Here is a 7,525-nt window from a genome sequence, read left to right as displayed (position 1 = left end):
TGGCACACGCCAGGAATCTCAGCACTCCGGGAGGCTGAAGCAAGAGAGTCACAAATTCAAGTCCTGGCTGAGCAACTTAATGAGATCTAGCTCCAAAGAGAAAAAAAAAAAAAAAATAGCCAAGCAGGGTGGCTGAGGCAGGAAGACTGCTGTGTTTGAGGTCTGCCTGTGCTACATAGTGATTTCAAAAACCCAGCCTAAACTATGCAGTAAGACCCAGTCTCAATCAGTCAGTCAATCAATCAATCAATCGGTTGTGAATGTAGCTGAGTATGAAGGACCTGGGTTCAATCCCCTATAGCACACAAAAAAAACTGTAAACCGTTCAGGCTTTGCCAACTACTTCTGTTTCCCCTCATTCATTCTTTACTTTAATAAAAGTTACCCATTCTCAAACTGGGTGTGGTGGTGCACGCCTATAACCCTGGACCTCAGGAGGCTGAGGCACAATGAACTACAATTCCAAGCCAGTCAGCCTACACAGTGAGACCCAATCTCAAAAAAAAGAACAAGTTACCCATTCTCATATTACCACGGCTTTGGACAACTCCATCTACGTAACTCCCCAAATTTGCCTACTACTAAAAATACGTTTTTTCCCATCAAAACAAAAAGTTGGCCTACCTATATGGGTAGTCCGATTACTCCAGACTTTAAGAGGCTACATCAAGCAGTGAACCTAAGGTCTGGGTGGCTTCCCGTTGTTTCTGGTGCTGCGGACTGAACCCAGGGCCTTGCACATGCTAGGTGGGCACTCTGCAGCCCCAGCCTGAAACGGCAGGCTTTGTGGGGCTTCTCTGGGGGAGGCAGTAAATCTCACTTTTTTTCCCTTTCCTTTTTTTGGATTGATTGTTACTTTTTTCTCTGAAGTCTCAGTTTTTGTTGCTGCTGCTGTTTTCTTTCAGCAGCGCTGGGCACTGAACCCTGAACCCAGAGCCGCACACTGAGCTGCCTCCCACCAGCTCTGAGGCAGCGTTTCAGAGTTCCCCCAGCTGGCCTAGAACCTGCCATCCTCCTTGCCTCAGCCTCCCAGGACCTGGGATTACAGGCGAGGCGCACTGTGCCCAGTGCAATCTGGGGGTTTTTGTTTGTTTGTTGTTTTTTGGTCTCTCTGAGACAGGGTCTCGCTTTGCCTGTTCAGGCTGGCCTTGAGCTCACTTTGTAGCCCAGGCAGGTCTCTAATTTATAACAATCCTCCTGCCTCAGCCTTCCAAGTGCTGGGATTACAGGCATGTGTGCCACCATGCCCAGCTAAATCTTGGGTTTTAAGAGAATTTAAAAGCTATTTAAAGCTAGGTGTAGCAGCACACTCCTGTAATCTCAGCCCTTGGGAGGCTGAGGCAGAACTGTAAGTTTTGATACCAGCCCACACAGCACACCCTATCTCAAAAGCAACGACAAGAAAGACATGCAGCCCACAGACTGAGTTCATTTACTGTTCTCCTATGAGCTTCTCACTGTCCCCTGAATTTTTTGTACCAAACCAATTCGCTGTCACAACTCCGTCAGTGTTACTATCACCACTTCAGAAGGATTCGGCAGTGTGCACAGGGCAGGCTCAGAGACGGGCGGCTCCAGCTCCAGGCCCGCAGCCGCACTGCCCACCTCACCACTCCGGCACAGCTCTCCAGGTAGAGACTGCTTTGGGGTCAGCACAGTGACCGGAAGAAGGTGATGATCCAACACTAAAAGCTAAATAAAACTGGCGTCTAAAGTGTACAGGGTGGGCAGGAGTTAAGTTACTGTGCTACCCTCGCAACTCTGCTGCAAACTTGAAATCAAAACTTAATCATCACTTTTAGCATCACATAGTGAGACGTATTTTGTGAAAATCATGACCAAATTACCCACAGCAACCAACACACAATGCTCTAAGAAAACTCAGAACCAGGCATAGGGGCACGCACCTATGGTCTCAGCTCCTTGAGAGACAGAGGCAGGAGATCACTTAAGACCAGGAGGAGTTCAAGATCATGATGCCAAAATAGCTCTTCAGAGGCCAGGCGTCCTGTTGCTCACCTGTAATCCCAGCACTGGGGAGGCTGAGGCAAGAGGATCATGGCAAGTTCTGCAACCAGCCTGGGCTACAACTTGGGCTACAAAGTGAGCTCAAGGCCAGCCTAAATCACAGAGAGACCCTGTCTCAAAAAGACAAAAAAAAAAAAGACTGAAGGGTTCATTGAGACGAAGGGCCCCTAACACTGGGGTGCACTACCCCTAAACCAGAATGGTAAACACAGGCTGTGTTATCAGTGCTATTAATATCTAATAATCAACAACATGCAATTCCAAGTGAATTAGAGAGGGAAATTAACTCAAAAACTGTATTATCACAGCTAAGTGCAAATCAATCACACCCTAGTTCTCCTCTGGCCTCCTGCAAACCTCTGGGTCAGGCGCCACTCCGCCCCTCCAGGGAACCCTCCGGGCAGTGCGCCTGAGGCAAGGCGTCCGTCTGTGCGGTGGGACACTCAGCCTCCTCTGAGCAAGGGCCAGCAAGAATTCTCAGTTCTCAGTTACTACACAGTCCCAGTTACCCATAGTCCATTCCTTTAAGCAAGGGTCCTGCTAGTACTACAATTCTAAATTACCCACAAAAACTAATTTTGGTTCTGAAACTCATAAACTTCCCAATACACTGCGTGAAGAAAATCTCCTAAAGTTCCATGGCTGAAGCAGTGATTTTAAAAATATAATGAAAAAACTATATATATGACGGTATCAGGGGGCTGGGGATGCGCTAAGTAGCAGTGCCCAGCAGGCACAAGGCCTTGGGTTCAATCCCCAGCACCACAGGAGAAAAAACAGCAATGATAATAATATACTTCCTTTCTTCCTTTTTTTTTTTGTCTTTTTTGAGACAGGTCTTGCTGGGCAGTTCAGGCTGCTCTTGAGCTCACTTTGTAGTTTAGGTGGCTCTCAAACTCACAACAGTCCTCCTGCCTCAGCCTCCCAAGCGCTGGGATTACAGGCATGCAGCATAGCCCAGCTCAATAATATACTTTCTTTAAAGCACCGATGTTACTGATGTCCAACACTCTCACTTCAAGCTCTTTATGTTTTTGTTTGGTGTTTGGTTCTGTTTTTTGTTTCGTTTTTGAGACAGGGTCTCTCTATGTAGCCCAGGCTGACCTTAAACTCAGGACAATCCTCCCGCCTCAGCCTCCCAAGTGCTGGGGTTACAGGCAAGCTCTTTATACTTTTATTAACAAAAACCATTCATTCCAATCAGGACAGAAAGCAGACCTCCCTTGCCGCTGCCCCCTGTGCTGGCCCTAGGGAATGAAGAGGCGAAGGTTTTCAGGGGCTAAAGACGAAGGTTTTCAGCCGGCAGCTGCCCATTAGGACAGGAACTGTCTAGGACCCTTACTCTTTCTCCGTGGACTGCTTGCCAAGACAGGAAAGAGGGGCTGGGCATGGTGGCACACGCCTGTAATCCCAGCACTTGGGAGGCTGAGGCAGGAGGATTGTTGCGAGTTCAAGACCAGCCTGGGCTACAGTGAGCTCAAGGCCAGCCTGAACTGCAGAGAGACCCTATCTCAAAAAGACAAAAAAAAAAAGAAAGAAAAGAGGACTGAAGAAAAGTTAAAATTTAATCTACTGGTTCTAGTAACTCTGCTTAAGAATGGAAAGAAGGAGAATCACAATAGGGAGAAGCCACAGCCGACCACAAAAGCTTTACATTACACGGAAATTGTACTAATTTACGTAGTGTTGCTTTCTATCTCCACTTCCTTTCAAGCTGGCAGCACCAGTCTCTGACAGATCCAGGTCCACTGCCTCAGGTAACCTAATCGCTACAAGGACACAGATACAAGATAGTACCCACAACCCAGGCAATTCGGTCAGGAGGGAAAGAAGACAAAAATAAAACAGACAATTCCAACACAGTGTGACACTTTTTTTTTTTTTTTTTGACACTATACTGTTTGAACTACCACCCACCAGCCTCTTCCAGTGAGGGGTAACACAATTCCAAAGCAAATACCTGAAAGTTCCCTGGAAAAAGAAATTTCGCTGCTAAGCAAACGACATGTGAAACAGTTCTGGGAAGTTGAAGAAATTAGGGTAGCAGGGATGGGGCACACAGCTCAGTGGCAGAGCACTTACTCGTCCAGCATGCACCGGGCCCTGGGTCCTATCCCCAGCACCTCAAGAAAAAAGAAGTGTGATTAAAAAGCCAGGTGTGGTGGCAAACGCCTGTGATCCCAGCACTCTGGGAGGCTGAGGCAAGAGGAGGTCTAAGTTTGAGCCCTGCCTGGGCCATTTAGTACTTAGCAAGTCAGTCAAATTTAAAAAGAAAAAAAAAAGGCTAAGAATGTAGCTCTGTGCAAAGACCCTGGGTTCAGTGGGGAAAGGGGCGCCACAGGGGAAGATCCCCCTCAAAAGATTAAAATAACATCCATCTGAGCATACCCAGCTCCCCACAGGCACTAAGGAAAACGGATCGGCTGGAAATCTGACTATGACCCTGCCTGAGATACAACACATCTAGCAAGGGTCCATTTTAGTTCTAGCCTTACTTCCATTTCTTCTGAACAAGGTCTGTGCATTTCCTAGGTAAGTCCGCGGGACTCTGAAGTTAGTCACCAGGGGCCAGCCTGGCCTCCAGCATTCACAGTAAGATTTTCAGCAAACCTCAGCTTCTCTTAGTCTCAAATTCCTTTCAAAAACGGTTGTTTTCAGGAATTAAACAGTTTATGCAAAATGCTTAGCACACAGTAAGAACCCGCGAGGGGGAGGCCAAGGGCAGGAGGGCCAGGTGGTTACTAAGGGAAGACCCCAGGTCCAAAACACAAAGCAGTGACTTACACAGAGCTGACTATTTTGTCACTGCAACGGACAGTGATCCAAGCTTACTTCATTTGCATCCGTCCTGTCTCACCATCCCTAGAGAGCAGCTACTTCATAAACCCAGACTAGATGATAATTAATTACTCAGAGCTTTCGTTTTTAAATTCCCCAGCAGTCTTGATTTCATGGCAGCTGAAGGAACCCGTTCCCGCCCCTCCTGCCTGCCCACAGTGGAACCCTCAGAAAGGAGCTGGAACCCTACCGCCCGAAGACGCCACCTGAAGAGACCGCTACCTTACCCACGTAACAAAGAAACCCACAGTATTACTGAGGAGGCAGGCGAGGGGGAACTGCACAACTCGCACCTTTCTTTTCAGCATTTTTTACCCCCACATCAAAATGAGGAGCAAAATTTAAACATCACAAAATAAAAGATTTACTTGGCAGCCCTTCCCATCAATCTCGGGAAGAACCGACGGAGGTGGGGTAAAAGACCAATCTCCCATCTTACCACCCCAAGGCTCTATTCTACATCCAGTCAAAACAATGCCTCAGTCCCGGAGCTGGTGCTAACTCCGACGCTCCAGGCAGCTACACAAAGCCCGAGTCGACCGCCGGACCGAATCACCACCTCTCAGCCATCCAGAACCTATTTTCAAACCGCCTTTGTACTCCTCCTTCACACTCCGGTCCCTCCCCCTAAAGGTGCAGTGGGAAGCGACTCCGCGGCAGCAGGACCAGCCCTCCAGCCCCACCGGGACACTCCCCGGCCGAGGGCAGGGCAGAGAACGTGCACAGGGAAATGCGAGAAAAATGAAAACTGCACCCAGCACACTGTCTCCTTGCTTTCCTTTTAACTGACTTGTTGTAATTACGGGATCCAGACGTCGAAATGTGCCTGTAGCTCTAGCCTGGGTTACACCGAAAGAAGAAACAAAGTTCTGCTTCTTCCTGAAGCCACAACCTCACAGGGATGAAATCATCTCTCAAGAAATGCTCTCAAGCTAACCAGAGAAACTCAAGGAAGTGTTCTAGCTGAAACAGACCCGGTCGGACAGGGGCGGGGGGCAGAAATCAGAAGATCACTAAAGATACACACCGCTTCACAGCCAGCGAGCAGCGCACACAGAGGGCTCGCTAGTCACAGCCAGGGCAGTGTCTCTTCCAGCTGTAATTTTCAGATGGATTCGCGTTTTCAAAGAAGGAAGAGAACACCCTAGTTTTCACCGACTGATGAGTTGGCTATATAATTATCTAGAATCAGTACTTCTGCAAAAGTGTATTTACAGAACCAAAAATCAAACAACTCAGGGTTAAATGTGAGATACGACAGCAGCGCCTTCGGCTCTAACAGATTTATGATTCGTGGTACATGAACCAAACAAAAAACGCACCTCCAAATAAACAACTTTCCAGCTGGTTTAAAAATAAGAATTCCCCTCGTGCCTTCTCAAGTGCATTTTAAACACGAAGTTCGTGTGTCTTCCCCCAGCCTGACGTCCGACCCTCGGCCCTTTCAGACCCCGGGCTGGAAACACCTTGAAGCGTGCCGCCGCCTTCCCCAGGCGAGAAAGCAAGCGCGATCAGAATCCGCGTCCGCGAGCGCACGTCGCCCGACCCGGGACGGTGCACACGCCTGGCAGCAAGGGGCCCCGCGCGGACGCGGCGCTCGGCGGCACAGGGCCGGCGCTCCCCCTGAGCCGCGCGGGCACGGCCCCGCCGCCGCACCTGAGAGGCGCGAGCCGCCTCCGCCGGGCAGACCCCCGGAGGGGAGGCCGCGCCGCGCGCCGGACTCCGCACCTCCACAAAGCCAGCTAAGAGGAAAACAAGTTCTCGAACATCTGCGGAGCCATCTGTACAACGAGCTACTGACCCGGACAAATTCCTTTCCCAGCCCACACGCAACATGCCAGAAAAACCAACTTCTGATTTGGGCTGTGCAAACAAAAGTGCTAGCTTAATCCAGAAAAAATACGTGAAATCAAAGAGCACGCCAACACGTACGTTTACTCAACTTCTCCTACCCTGCCGGTTCCGCGCCGCTCCTTGTACTAGACAGAGAAGTTCTTTCAATATTTTACCTCTCCTGTACAATAATAAAACGCCAAAATTCCCCCCGGAGTATCGAAAGTAGAAAGGAAAAAAAACAATGGCTCGAAAGTCACCCATCAGCAAACAGACTCGCTCCCGGTTCCAAGTCCCCTCCGGTTACCGTCACACAAAAATCCACTCCACTTCGCCGCCGTCGCCGGCCTGGGCGCCCAGCAAGGAATCAAAATAAAGCAGGCGAACACCTCGACGCGGACTCCGAAAGCCAGTCCCGGGAGGGCAGCCAGGCGCGGCCGCCGAGCCGGGGTCGCGCGCCGCGGCAGTGGTCTCCCCGCGCCCTCGGTCTGCCCGCTCCGCCGGCGCCCGCTGCCTCGCCGCCCTCGGCCGCAACACCTAAAATGGAAGTTGCACCCAGCCGAGGCGAGGGCGCCTGGGTGGTGACAAACTGCTCCGGCAGCCCTGCCCCCTCGCCCGCTCGGTGACGTCACCCGGCCGGCTCCCAATAGGAGCGGGGCATGAATCGGGGGGCTCGCCGCGTCCAATGGGCAACTTTATTGTAGGAAATCGAAAAAAGAGCGAGGCGGGGCGCGGCCGGGCAAGTTTTATATATAGATTTGCACTTCGGCGAGGGCCCGCCGCCCCGGGACGGCGCCGTCCGCTGGCGCGGCCCGCGGGGCAGGGG

At 50.6% G+C, this 7,525-nt stretch overlaps 1 protein-coding gene across 6 annotated transcripts in view; it reads right to left on the bottom strand.

The window, feature by feature from the left end:
- Positions 1-7,288, bottom strand: part of Ctnnd1 (catenin (cadherin-associated protein), delta 1) — a 47,114-nt gene extending 39,826 nt beyond the window's left edge. For 5 of the 6 annotated variants that reach the window (XM_013506443.1, XM_005408012.2, XM_013506448.1 and 2 more), the window contains exon 1: positions 7,007-7,287. The gene's annotated coding sequence lies outside the window, so the exon portion shown is untranslated. Of the gene's footprint in view, positions 1-7,006 lie in introns of all 6 variants that reach the window. The other variant, XM_013506447.1, reaches the window with a different exon arrangement.
- Positions 7,289-7,525: the final 237 nt, after the last annotated feature.

Source organism: Chinchilla lanigera, unplaced genomic scaffold (genome assembly GCF_000276665.1).
Source record: "Chinchilla lanigera isolate Chin_1 unplaced genomic scaffold, ChiLan1.0 scaffold00110, whole genome shotgun sequence".
NCBI classification, from domain to species: domain Eukaryota; kingdom Metazoa; phylum Chordata; class Mammalia; order Rodentia; family Chinchillidae; genus Chinchilla; species Chinchilla lanigera.
This window is presented reverse-complemented; position numbering and strand designations above follow the sequence as displayed.